This window comes from Hemicordylus capensis, chromosome 3 (assembly GCF_027244095.1).
Source record: "Hemicordylus capensis ecotype Gifberg chromosome 3, rHemCap1.1.pri, whole genome shotgun sequence".
NCBI lineage: Eukaryota > Metazoa > Chordata > Lepidosauria > Squamata > Cordylidae > Hemicordylus > Hemicordylus capensis.
This window is the reverse complement of record NC_069659.1, coordinates 264,551,312-264,565,902: the sequence shown is the minus strand read 5'-3', so window position 1 is coordinate 264,565,902 and position 14,591 is coordinate 264,551,312. Positions and strand designations below refer to the sequence as shown.

Sequence of the window (14,591 nt, the reverse complement as noted above, 5' to 3'; positions counted from 1 at the left end):
AACTTACAGTATAGTTGTACGGTCTACTGAGATAATTAGATGCTTTGAGAACTCTGGAGACCCGGTATAGTGAACTGGATAAAGTGCTGGACTTGGACTAAATCTCTGCTCAGTCATTAGCTCACTTCGCCAAGTCACAATGTCTTTCATGCTAATCTCACAGGATTGTTGCAAAAATAAAAGTTGTATTCACCCAATCATGGTAATCATGGCTTAAGACTTAACCAGGATTACTAAGTCCCATGGAGATGGTTGAAAGAATGTAGATTTCCCAGGCAATCTTGGTCAAACTGCTGTGGTTAAACCACCTTTAATCAGGATAGCCAGGATCATTAATATAATGAAGGGTGTTCATTATAGAGAAAGAGAGTATGTAAGCGTTCTTGTGTTTTGATAGAATAAGGTACCATCATATACACACACACTGTGTGTGTGTGTGTGTGTGTGTGTGTGTGTGTAAATATATAATATATATAAATTTTGCTATTCACCTGGATGTAGACAGCATTCACCTTCATGAAGTATCTTGAGAACTGATCCCAATAAAAATTTATTTTGTTCTTCAAAGCACCCAAATATCAGGGGACAAATAAATCATAACAATTATTCTTATCCATTTGAAGCAGTCACTGATGGTTCTAATTGTATTAAGTAGCTAAGTTGTAGAGGGCCCTGTCAGTTGAGAAAGAAAAGTAAATCCAGTAATTCTCCTTTTGTCTTTTCAGCTCTCTGCCTTCATATTATTGATAACTTTTAAGAATATTTTTTCATTCTGTGTGAATTTGGATGTTGGAGAACCCATGTTACTTTCCTACTCCGATTCTCATTGTTGAACTATAGAAAGGTCACTGTCTCACAGTCTGACAGATTTCATGCCATGATAGATTCACAAGGACATGTGGGTGGGATACACACATAAGGCACTTTGCTCAAGGAAAATGGTCTAGAAGTGATACATCACATCATGAAGTCCATGTTAGGTATCTCAACATATAGTGGAAAGGTAATCTTAGAAATCATATTCAAAAGACTGCAGCTTTTCCAAATTCAAAATCTGAGGAAAAACCATGCCAAAACTGCATCATCATTAAAACTGTTTTCACCATGTACAATCAAGAAAATGCAGAAAGAAAACATCCCAGCCTACCACTTAATCCTGGATGCTACACACTGAACAAGAAGCAACACAAAAAACCTTCCCTTTAAACCTTAACCAGCAAGATTAGGTTCACGAGGCTCTAAACACAACTTTCTAGCATAGTCTATCATTAATTCAGTACTTTAGGCTGGAAAATCAGACTGAATCAACATCACACGGCCTAACAAACATAGTAAAGAAACTGACGAAATATACGGCCAGAAATTGACATACTTTTATATCTGTTATATGGTCATTTTAAATTATTTTAACTTCTACAGCTGTGTACAACTAAGAGCCAGAGTTTACACTTTCTCCTACACATAAACTGCAAAGAACTTATAAACCCTTCAGCACATCTACCAGTGTCAGACTATGATACAGGTCATCACAGGCTACATGTTCTCCGAAGGTACAAATGATTTGTAAGTATCTCAGTCAACAAAGACTAATAGAAGCTTTGGGGGCAGGAGATGAAGAGTTCTGCCAATGGATATGAATGAAGGTGGGATGAATATACTATATCTAAACACACCTGGTCAGTCACCTAATGGTGCAGCGGAGAAATGACTTGATTAGCAAGCCAGAGGTTGCCGGTTGATATGTTTCCCCGCTGATATGTTTCAGGAAACACCTATATCGGGCAGCAGCGATATAGGAAGATGCTAAAAGGCAACATTTCATACTGCTCGGGAGGAGACAATGGTAAACCCCTCCTGTATTCCACCAAGGACAACCACAAGGCTCTGTGGTTGCCAGGAATCGACACTGACTTGACAGCACTCTTTACCTTTACCTAAATACACCTGACCCCAACAAGAGCACAGGCAAGTAATCTGCAAGTCCAACTTCACTCTCTGATTTTTGACAGAGAAAGTTATTCTTCATAAGTCACGGGAAGCAAGACAATGCTTGCCTTACGTGTCATCAGCAAATGAGAAGCCTTTGAATTAAGCAGCCAGGAATCGACACTGACTTGACAGCACTCTTTACCTTTACCTAAATACACCTGACCCCAACAAGAGCACAGGCAAGTAATCTGCAAGTCCAACTTCACTCTCTGATTTTTGACAGAGAAAGTTATTCTTCATAAGTCACGGGAAGCAAGACAATGCTTGCCTTACGTGTCATCAGCAAATGAGAAGCCTTTGAATTAAGCAGCCCTCGCTACATGGTTTCCAAAGGAATGTGAATCCCTGTGCCTGAAGGATTGCCATTCCCATCTCTCAAAGCAGACAGACTCCTCTAGAAAGTGGCGGGGGCGGGCGGGGGGGGGGGGACCAGAACCAAATTCTTTGCCCATCTCACTTGCTATAGTTGTTGCTAAACTATCTTATAGAGAGACCTCCTGCCCTGGGTAATTATGTACCTCTATCGCAATGTTTGGAACACAGCCCCAGCATGCTTTCTGGCCTTCACAGTACTGGCTTCCTGACTACAATGGCATAATCCCTCCTGGAGTCTCAGACTCAGTGAAAGCCACACATCGTGTTTATTTTTCCCCTTGAAAGGGAACTCTGTCTCTCTTCTCAGCCCTATACTGGGGAGGAGTTGTCAGGCTTCCATGATTGATGGCTCGCCTTGCCACCCGCTCATCAAGTCAATTTTCACCTCCTCACATACCTGCCCAAATTTCTTTGCCAAACTGACAAGCATGGGAAACCCAGCCTGGGTTGGGAGCCATACCAAATTCCTTCAAGCTGTAGCTCCACATTTTTTTTAGGCACATTGCAAACAAGTAGTACTTGTTCTAGAGTGGTGGTAATTAAATTCAATCCTAAGTGTTCATTTTAATCTAGCCTCATTGTTATTTGTACAATGTTTATTGCTCCCCAGGGAGGTTGTGATTTGTAGAGACTATGTCATCCAAATCAATACCCTGACCTGCGTATCCGCCCTAGGCATTTAGAGTACAGCGAAATCTGTGCAAGTGTGGATCAATGTCCTCTGCTAGCTTATAGAAAATTAGCTGTATAGCAATTAAGTGACAGGACACTAGATCTGATCACAGGAGGAAAGCAAAGACCCTCTCTCCTTCACACTGCAATCTTCAAAGGGATCAGCAATTAAACATTAATTCTGGAAGGTTTTTCGGGAAAACAGCCTGGCAGCATCAGTAGTTTGCATTGTTTGAACTTCTTTCATTCAGTTTTCCCCCAACTAGCCTGTTTTTTCTCCAAGTCTTCTGTGGATCAGAGAAAGAGAGAGAGAGAGAGAGAGAGAGAGAGAGAGAGAGAGAGAGAGAGAGAGAGAGAGAGAGAAGGGAGAGAAAATCTGCATTTTAATTGACATTCCAGAGAGCTACAGAGGCTGCTTATTGCAGTCTATTCAAACCAAACAGGCTTTTCAGATGAAAATGAGTAAAGGCAAGTAGAAGATTTACAGGGATTTGGTACAAAGGAAACAATGAGGTTTGAAATGTTGATGGCGCTTCACACCAACCACATAATGGGCCACTGTTTGAAAGGGAAGTTATACTAATATATATTTTTATTCTGATTTCTCTTTTTGGAGGGAAATTTATGACTCACCAGCCAAAAAAGAGAGGCAGCCTTCAAACAATGTCTCCCCAGATGAAGAACGTCTTGTACTTTTGGTTTGCATTACTTCTACATCACGTTTCCACTAAGCTCCATGTAAATCATTTATTTTCATACACAGAGTTTGTTGCAACATTCACTAAAGGATTCCATGTGTTGTTTTTTGACTAACCAGGTCCTTCTATAGACCTCTGAGTGAAAGAATTTACACAGACACAGGTTTTGACATGATCAACGTTCATAAATCCCGATTTCCACTCTTCCTGCAACTAGATCCCCTTCTCCACCCCAAATTTTCCAACTCTTCAAACAAAAGCCCTTTAATGTCACACCAATTAAATCGTAGCTCTACAACGTGGGTCCTGTTACAACCATAAAATTCCTCGGTGATTTTGTTTTATGGCATTGGGCCGTGGTCTTATCTGGAAATATAATTGAAGGGGCGCAATCAGTGTAAACGTCAGGTTCAGATCTGTTCAGAAGTCACACTAGTCTCTACCCTGGAAGCTACTATCATTTAAGGTTGCTCAGTGATGAAGAACAGGCACTCTGCACATGCTTAATGCAGTTTGCGTATTGTTATTTCAAATGTTTTATGGCTAAACCTAGCACTGGAAACAATTTTAGGAGTTGTCTGCTCAAATTATGGCTACTGGGATGAGAGGCTTCACTATACTTGACAGGAGAGGATGAAATGCACATTACCTGTTCTGAAGATACTGAAGTTGACAAAGTTCATTTATATATGGATTTTCAAATTCAAGGGCTGCTAAAACCTTGGATGTGGTGGTGTTGTTTTTTAAACTGCTCAGAACTTAGCTTCCTACTTGAACAGTAAAACAAAAGCTCCCAAATTCCCAACTTGATCTGTTGGCAACTAAGGTTGTGCATCCTAAGCACAGCACCTAGAAGTAAATTCCACAGAAACCAAGTGAATTTACTTCAGATAAATCTACTAAGGAGCGCGGTGCCTTTAGCAGTATTGATATCCACACAAAATAAACCACACCATCATCACCATCATGTCTCCAAACGGATTGCTAAAGGAGAAATGAAATGCGGTTTGCTAGGAGGAAAACAGTGCCAAAGATGGGACAAGAGTGAAGACTTGTTCAACCACTTTTAAAAGAAACTCCCAAACTCATCACGTTGGGCTGATCACAGCCGTGAGCACCAGCTAAATCCACGGAAGGCCCCTATGAGCACAACACCTGGTCTAGCTAATGTGACCCATGCGGATATTGAGTGGCAAGGCTTAGGACACCTTTGTGATGGCCACATGTCACTTAAGAGCCAAGTGAACTTCCTTCCTTTAAAAGGAGAAGTACCTGGTTGCAGGACATCATGGCTCCAGAAAGCACACACCATGTGCCTCCTTGTTTTCAGAAAACAGCTTCACAAGAGAAAAGCAAAGATCGGCAAACTGTTGCAAAATCTGATCGTGCAAGGCGGACACGTTGCTTCAAAAAGCACAAAGCATTTGCCTGGCCGTGGGGGCGAGAGACGAGGCAGAGATGGCCCAGGGAACCTCTGCACGCTCCCGCTTTCAGATCTTGGAGCTTCTTTAAAGCTGGGGATTAATCTCTCTTCCCCCGTAGGCCCCCTCCCCACGCCCTGCGCCTCCCAACTGCAAGCCAAGCCTGGTCCAATTACCTTGTATGAAAGGGCTCCGAGTAAACGATCTGCTATTCCCTTGCAGCAGGCGTGTGTACGGGATGAAGCAAAGGCAGGCTCCCCGGAGGAGGGGAGGGGGGCAGCAGCTTTGCAAAAGCAAAACAGTCGTCTCCTGCTTTATTCCATATTCAGGCGCTCAAAAACGTCGGTCCAAAGCCCCAAACCCGGACGGGGGAAATCGGCGGTCGTGATCCCCATCACCGCAGCCTCCACACTTTCTTCCCCAAAGGCTTTGCAGAACGTGGGGTGAAATTGTTCAAAAGACTTGGGGCGGAGGGGCGGCGCGGAATGAAAGCTTCTTTTAAAAAGGAAAAGGGGGAAAAGACGGAAACCAGTGTATCACAAACTTTTCCCTCCCCACATCACGAAGGATCCAGGCTTGGGAAAAGAGGAAAATCCAAAAACAATATTTTTAAAAAGCAGGGCATAAACAGATGCCTGAAGTCCAGATCCAATCCATTCAGAATCCCAGTTGCAACCAAACTCTAAAGCTTTATCAACTCTACAAACCCTTTCTCTCTCTTCCCCCCCCCTCCTTTCCCTGGTCACGCCCCCGAAGTTGAAACCTGAGCCATTTCCTGGACAGTTCCTCTGCCAATCACAGCAGCGCAGTTCAGCAATAGTTGAACTCCGTAGCGCAGGCTCTTCCCCTTGCTTCAGAGATGCATGTAGGAGGACCGGCTTCTCTTTCTCCCTGCCGCTGCCTCACTGAAGCACTCAGGGGGAAAACGCCTCCAAGCGGCACCACAAAACCAGCAGGCAAAAGTTTTTGGCTCTGATTTTATTTAATATAATAAATAAAATAATAAATTGATAAATTTTTTTCAATAATAAATTTTGAGTAATCAACTTGATCAAAAATATAATCATCTACACCTAATACTTGCAGCCAATTAATATATTGCTGATTGTCACAGCCTTGGTGGGCTAGGAAGGGGGTGGAGATGCTAAAACCAAAGTCCCATACAGTTGGATGGATGGAAGCATTCTTTTAGGCTGATCAGTCCCTTTTTGCCAGATGACATTTCTGCCCACTGATGGGGATATCCCTTGGACATTTCTGCCCAAGCTAGTGGGGATATCCCTAGTGGCGGGGAATTGCCCACTGGAAGCCACTCATGCTGTGGTATTATCCCCCATTCACCCAATGGTCAACAGAACTATTCTGTGTAGTTGTGGAATTCATCTTGTAGAGTTCTAAGGGACATGAGTTACTATTTTTTATCTTTCGCAAGAGGATCAGTAGCAACAATTGACTTGATTACTGCAATGCGCTCTATGTGGGGCTGCTTTTTTATGTAGTCGGGAAACTGCAGTTGGTCTAGAATGCAGCAGCCAGGTTGGTCTCTGGGTCATCATGGACAGACCATATCACTCCTATCTTAAAAGATGTACAGTGGTTGCCGATAAGTTTCCGGGCAAAATACAAGGTTTTGGTTATGACCTATAAAGCCCTAAAAAGCTTGGGCCCTGGGTATTTAAGAGAACGCCTTCTTTGCTATGAACGACACCACCCACTGAGAACATCAGGAGAGGTTCGTCTGCACTTACCACCGGCTTGTCTGGTGGCTACTCAGGGACGGGTCTTGTCCATTGCTGCCCCGAGGCTTTGGAACATACTTCCTGCTGAAATAAGAGCCTCCCCATCTCTTACAACTTTTTAAAAAGCAGTCAATTCACATTTGTTCACCTAGGCTTTAAATTAGATATTGTTTTAATTGTGTTTTTAATAGTTTTAACATTTTAAATTTTAATTGTTGTAATGTTTTAATCTTTTTCTCTGTTTTTATTATTTTGTTGTAAACTGCCCAGAGACTTGCATTTTGGGCAGTATATAAATGTTTTAAATAAATAAACAATTATGAATCCCATGTAACAAATGGCAACCTGTATATAAACAGTCATCCAAGACCTACTGAAACAGTACTGAATCTAACATTTTTCTAAATTCTTCTCGTCTCTAACATATCTGAGGGGCTGAAAAGAGAGACTGCTTTATGAGAGAAGAAATTGAGCACAGAAAGTTAATAACTATTTATTGTTCTGTACAAGTCCATGCAATAAATTGGTTTTTTGTTTTGTTTTGTTTTGTTTTCAGTGCTATTTTTTAATGTGGAGCCAGACACAAGGCATCCAGTTCTAGGGAACATTTGTGGAATTCAAAAAAGCATGTCATACAAAAGCTGTACAATCATTCCTCATCAATCGTGGGTTTTCCAATTGAGTATTGAGGCTATCAAAACTTAAGTTTAGCAGCCAGATTTTTTTGCAATATCTCCGGGAGTGAGTTTTATCATCCGGATTTATGTCCAACTGCTGTGGCTCCTGCTCTCCTCCCCCTCAAAGACATTGGTGGCAAAAGGGGCAGAGGTACTGGGGACAAATGTTACATATAGGAGTCCTCTGCCCATTCCAGCAGATGTTCCTGATGCCACAACTGCTGTTGCTGATGATGGCCTATGAACTAATCTACCAACATTCTTAAGTACACTTATGTCATAAGTACACTTGTCCAACTTGCTGTTGGATTGTGATCAAGATCGTTCAGAGTGCTACTGGAATAAAATGGGAGTACTCCAGAGTTAGCCTATAATCTGATGATTACACCATAAATTGCAGAGTCACAACCAACTTTGCATACATAGAGAGGACATTAATCACCTTGCATGACTAGGTTTTGCAAGAAAAAAAACAAATAATACTTTCCCCAACCCTCATCATGCAGTAGGTCAACATTCCCTTCAGTAGCAAACTTGGTGGCCCTGTACCACCTAGGAATGTCATAACACTGGGCTACCCACAGACAAGTTTCTGAATAATCGGGCAGGCAATTCCCCAGGTATGCAAAATAAGATTACTTTGGAGCTATCCATGTGACTGCGGGAGGATGGGCGGTCATCTGGGAGAAGGCAAGCCACATGCGCCCACACGACCCGAGCTGCTGCACTGCTTCCCCCGGCACTGCTTGGATCACTGCTTGACAGTGCGGCGCAACAGAGGCCAGGACTCGTTACCCCAGCCTCTGAATATCACACAGTGAACAGTGTACTGAGCACAGTGCACTGGGATATTCCCCCAGGTGACAACAACTGCGGGACAGACGCTTGACGTGCCCATCTCTGTGTCAGCATGAGCTGCAAGCCTGTGCTGACACACGATCCCGGCAGCTGGGTTAAGGGCGCATTTGCACCCTTAACCTCAGCTAAGAGCTGGGCTTCAGCACTGGGTTTTGCGCCACAGGATTTTGGGTTTTGACACTGCACATGGATCCCAGCAGTTCTCATGGGCAGCCAAACCCAGGCTTGGCTGCTCATGAGAACAGCCTTTCTGGTTTTGGTTTTAATTAAGAGGGGGAACCAAAAATGCAACAGACAATGGCTGCATATAAGCAATACTTGCCCCTTGGAACAGAGTTATAGTTAAGCTCTGACATGATAAAAGTTGGGCAAGACAAGGGTAAGGCAGTGGGGTGAGCAGAGAAAGTGTTGGTTACAGTTTGGAAATGACAGTCTGAGAAGCAGCTGATTGTTCGTGAGAAAAAGGACGGTTGCAGACTGAACTAAGACCCATATCTGACACTCAGGAGAAAAGGTATCACTGATTTGAGACAGACACTAGCCCATAGGAAAGGTTTTTTTTGTGTGTTTTTTAAAAAGATCATTGGGGGTGGAAGGGAGAGAAAGCAAAATTATAAAACCAAGTGAAAAGATGGTACCGAAAAATAACCAGAAAAGAAAGAAAATAAGATACTGGATTGGCAGTTCAAAAACCAAAGTTGTCCAACTTTGGAGAGCACAATTATTTGAAGTTAGAAAATAAATGGTTAGGAATGTGAGTTTAAAAGGATAAACTCTTTTCAGGGTTTTGTAAACTGTGCTTACAAAAGAAAAAGCCAGAGTTTTAGATTAACAAAACTTAGAGAAATGAAGGGGAGGGGATAACCATATTTTAAAAACAGCATAAAAGTGTATTCATATACCCTGTTCCAAAGGCAGTCAAAAGCCACCTAATTGCACAGTGGGGAAATGACTTGACTAGCAAGCCAGAGGTTGCCAGTTCTAATCCCCGCTTGTAACATCTATATTGCAATACAGGAAATATGCTGAAAGGCATCATCTCGTACTGCACAGGAGATGGCAATGGTAACCCCCTCCTGTATTCTACCAAAGACAACCACAGGGCTCTGTGGGACCCAGGAGTCGACACTGACTCGACTGCATGCTTTACCTAAAAGCAGTCAAACCCAGTGAGAATGAGGTGAAACAGTATTCACTTAAAGGTCAATTGCCATGTACCATATCATTATCAGTTCAATCAAGACTAACATCAGAAGTGTAGGGTGGGGGGGAGGATCCTCATAGGAGTTTCTAAAATAAATCAAAGAGATATTTGAAAATATATTATCAAACAGAGAAAAATGCTAACAACAATGCAGAAAGTTCATACAGAAGAGTGAAGAGAAGCAGAAATTAATCTTGTAGAAATATATTAACAAAGGAAGAGGTTAATTTGTAAGATTCTAGCAAAGCAAAAGCAAAATTATTTTCAAAAGGTGGGGGGAGAGGAAAGAGAAGAATATAGCAGAAAAACTAAGGCAGTGAAAAGGCTAGGCATTCACTACAAATTCACTACAAAATACAAAAGGAGTTAATAATAGTCCAAAACTGAGTGACAGCACAAAGTTGATGGGGGAGAAACAAAATGGAGAGAATAACCTGGAGGGTTATGGAAGGTATGACTAGCAGGGGCATGTAACTGATCTTGAAAACACACACACGGCTAATCCTGTGTGTGGAAGCTCTTGCAAGAGTTCATGAGCAGAAGCACTGTGGTGACTGAGCAGTGGGGATTCCATATGCAGAGAGGGAAGAGGAGCCTGTCAGTTGGAATGCAACTGTTACTGGTCGGAAGATGTTCTTGATTGTAGAAGAGAGGGGTGGGGGATAGATAGATAGATAGATAGATAGATAGATAGATAGATAGATAGATAGATAGATAGGAATGATAGTGGGCAGGGGTCTGCTAGAGAAGGGTCATGTGAGGGATGAAAGAGAGCCCCTTCAGGAGGAGGAGTGAATTAGATGAGGAAAAAAGATGAACAAAATCTGTTAACTCAGAAAGGGGGGGAGAGAGGGAGGGAGGGGAAGAAAGACAGGGGAAGAGTGAGTGGAGGAGGGAGAAAGAGAAAGAACAGAGGGGAAGAGAGAAAGAAGGAAAGGTGAGGGATGGACCCAGGGCTGTCAGCAGCCTGAGGGGAACAAGCGGCCATGGCGGTGGTGTCAGAGAGGAAGGGCCCGGTTAACCACTGCTGCTGCTGCTGCTCCTTTGGGGAGGAGCAGGAGTGGGGCTCAGTGAGGGTGAGGAGGTCTCTGGGGATAGGGGTCTGCAGCTTGGACAAGAGGCGCCAGCAATGCCACAGCAGTGACCAAGAGGGGTAAGGTGGATGGAGTAAGGGGATGGACAAGTGAGCAGGAGGGGTGAGGGTGGGTGGAAGCAACCGGATGGGTAAAGAGGAGCAGGAGTGTGGTTCAGGTGACGGTGGAGAGATCTCTGAGGTGAGTGGGGCTGTGGCAAGGGGTGAGGGGAGCAATCAAGTATTAGCGTGCAGATGCTTAACGAGGGTTAAGCTCGTTCTTAATAATACCAAGGTTGCAGAACTCCACTCCTTGTCCCCGCCACTGAGTCAGTTCTGAGGAGTGCTGGTCTTTTGGTAGCAAACATGACTTGTCCCCTTAGCTAAGCAGGGTCCACCCTGGTTGCATATGAATGGGAGAGTGGAAGTGTGAGCACTGTAAGATATTCCCCTCAGGGTATGGAGCCACTCTGGGAAGAGCAGAAGGTCTCAAGTTCCTTCCCTGGCTTCTCCAAGATAGGGCTGAGAGAGATTCCTGCCTGCAAACTTGGAGAAGCTGCTGCCAGTCTGTGAAGACAATACTGAGCTAGATAGTCCAATGGACTGACTAAGCAAATGGCAGCTTCCTATGTTCCTATGACAGGTATCAAGTGGCCCTCCATACACATAACAAGTAGCAGTTTAAATCATATTGCATTTTGATGAATACTTCCCCCCAGTTGTTTCCAGAATATAAGCCATTACTGAAGTGAAGTCTAGTGTTTCTAAAGCAATATTTCATTTTATGCTACTTTAAAAAGAAAATATATCTTGGTTGTTTGGGGGGTTTAGCTCTGGGTTTCCCCCCAGGCATGCCTTCCTTGTTTTCCCCTTAAATATGTTTATGCACAAATACGCTTTTGCACAAGCTGTCAAATCCACTTCAGTCCCTCAAGTATCTGTAAAATCTCAGAGTTGTTTTCTTGGGGTGCCCCAGCTTTAGCTCTGGGTTCTTACCCGGGCACCCATCCCTTTCTTCCCTTTTTGTTTTTAATTGCTTGTATGGAGTATTTGCACCAATACACTTTTGCACAAGCTGTCAAATCCACTTCAGTCCACCCAATTTCAGAAGTTTACTTCAATTCTAAGTGAAAGGTGTCGTGAAGATTTCAGTTTTACTAAGATATTCTCTGGAACCATGTCTATTAACCTATTTAAAATCTTCCAATATAGAATCTTTTTCAAAGATTCCAATATGCATGGCTTCAAAGATATTGTGGGGCTATTATCCAAGTTGAGATTCAGAAGCTTAACCAGAAGGGTACGTTTAGACAGATTTGTTAAAGAAGTTTTGATGAACGGTAAGTGAACCACAATAATGGGGTGTCCGTTTCTTTCTTTGTTGGAATATTTAATGTGGGCAATACTGATACAGTGCAATTTCTTTTTTTATTTACATATCCAATCTCTTAGAACTGTACTGGAATAGATGCAAATAAGCATCTTTGTGTGGGGGAGAAGCCCACTCAGTTACAGAACATGTACTTTTCATGAAGCAAGTCGCCGGTTCAACCCCTGGAATCTCCACATGAGGCTGGGAAAATACCCTGCCTGGAACTCCCAGAGAGCCTCTGCAGACAGACACTACTGAGCTAGATGGACCAATGGCATGAAGTGGTTTAAGGCAGCTTTGTATGTTCCAGAAATAGAACTTCCACATGCAAATGCAATGTGGAATGCATAGATTGTTTTCAAACGGTCTTTAACATTTTCATTCTTGTTTTAATACCTTTTAATGATGTAACCCATCCAGAGATGTGGGTGGTATATAAATATGGCGCAGTATATATATATATATATATATATATATATATATATATATATATATATATGTCAAATAAATAAATAAAATGTACTAGTGAGGGAAAGAAATACATTAGGGACATTTTGCAGGGGCAAAAGCCCACAACTAGCATGAATGTAAGACTTGCAGAACCTCTTTCCAAATCCCTCTGCAGGCAAGCAGGGCAACCACCCCTGCCCCCACTCTTTTAACCCCCATTAGAATTAACTGGAAGGGAGCCCCCTCACTGGCTGATTTGCCCCGGGCCTCATGCCCTGCCAGGGCTCTCTAAGGATGTATACTGTATACATCCTTAGAAAGCCCTATACATCCTATATAGTAGCCACAAGTCCACACTCCAGAAACAATGACTGTATCAACTTGTGTAGATAAAGCAACACACATTTCTATTCATCTGTTCGTTAACTGGCATCTTTGCTTACAAAATGAACGTGCAGCCATCATATTTTGTCATTGTTTTAGCTTAGTACAATCCTTTCATGTTCACCTTTCCATGTCCCCCGGAATTTAGAGTAGCCCCCGGATTTTGGCTCCTCCACCTGGCTGCTAAATTCCACCCAGATTTACATAGATTTCGAATGTGCCGCCCGGATTGCCCGGATTTTACTCTGGATCCGATCACATGGGAGGGCAGAGGAGGAGGGGGAAGTATACAAATCTGTCAAATAAATAAATAAAATGCAAATTAGTTTCCAAATATTTTGCATAATATGCAAATTAGGCCACCCAGATTTGGGAAGCTTGAATATGGCAACCCTAGTTCATGTACCCCTTACTCAAGGATATTACTAAGGTTTATTTATTTATTATTTATTTATTTACTAAGATTTAGCTTAACATAAGAATGGGAGTAAGTTCACCAGCTTTACCACTGCCATTTGAATCTGAATATCTGCCACCACTTAACCAAATATATATCCAGGTAATCAATGTTCAAGTGAGTTTCAGGGCTTGGATTTTCTCAAGGTTAGAATAAGCAGAGATTGGCGAGTTTGGACATTGCAACCAATCTTGGTATATCCTAACCAAAAAGGAAGTAGGCACTCACACAGGGATGGAAGGGGAAGCACACCCCCCCAGAGCTGAGTACAGGGGTGTAACTATAATTGAGCGGATGGGTTCAAAGAACCCAGGCCCCCCAGCTCCTGAGGCCCCCCCCCCAGCTCCACACCTCCCTATCTTTTTCATTCTCTCCCTCACTCAGAGAGGCTGCCGAGGAGAGGAGTGAACACAGGTCCCCTCTCCCCTAGCTACGCCCCTGGCTGAGTAAGGTCTCACCTTTAACCGAGATTCCACTTGCCATCTGAACCCACCCACTGGCTCTATCTCAAGCCTGTTCAAATTGCTACTAACTTTAGTGAGGCCAATTCTAGATTCTCTGCCTTTCTATATTTGCAGACTTACTGGTGCCATACATTTATTTTCAAGTATTCATAATTCTAATTGCTTTTTATCTTCAGCTACTTTATGTCCATCTTGTTTTATAAATCATAAAACCAACTTTTACTTGATTTGGAGTTTTTCCTACCATTGCACATCCTAGGCAGTTGAATCTTCTAATTCAGAAATTGACATGTCACTAGCAAGATACAGATTTCACAGTTTCAAGCGTGTCCCTTGTCCATTGAAAACATTGTTAACACATTCTCACATAAATTACTGGCAAGCACAGGAAGCAGCGATATCTTTTCTTTATTCATCAATACTTTGCAGCCTCCACAAATAAAAAGAAAACCTTCCAACAAAGATGACAAAATAAGGACACTTATTTCTTATATCTGGAAGCAGTCTTCAGAATTTTTTCTTTGGCATGAAGAAAAGACATCTATCAATAGCACCCTATTCATTTAAATGAGCCAATTTTCAAGCTTGGCCACAACAACCCCCTCAGTTGAAGAGCAGCAGAAACATGCTTGGCATTTAAAACAAAAAAACAAAACAAAAAATCCTATAATGCTGTGTCATATTTAGGCTTCAAGTGATCTCAGGAAGCTCAGAGAGCCTTTCACACTTGTTAGGATGCTGAATTAAAGAATAATCTCT

At 42.6% G+C, this 14,591-nt stretch overlaps 1 protein-coding gene across 7 annotated transcripts in view; it reads right to left on the bottom strand.

Moving 5' to 3' along the window:
* FGFR2 (fibroblast growth factor receptor 2) overlaps window positions 1-14,591 on the bottom strand; it is a 179,940-nt gene that overhangs the window by 139,002 nt on the left and 26,347 nt on the right. For 3 of the 7 annotated variants that reach the window (XM_053307769.1, XM_053307771.1, XM_053307773.1), the window contains exon 1: window positions 5,332-5,891. The exons of 1 other annotated variant lie outside the window; for it this stretch is intronic. The gene's annotated coding sequence lies outside the window, so the exon portion shown is untranslated. Of the gene's footprint in view, window positions 1-5,331; window positions 5,892-14,591 lie in introns of those variants that run through there. 3 more of the 7 variants (XM_053307774.1, XM_053307775.1, XM_053307776.1) reach the window with 2 other exon arrangements.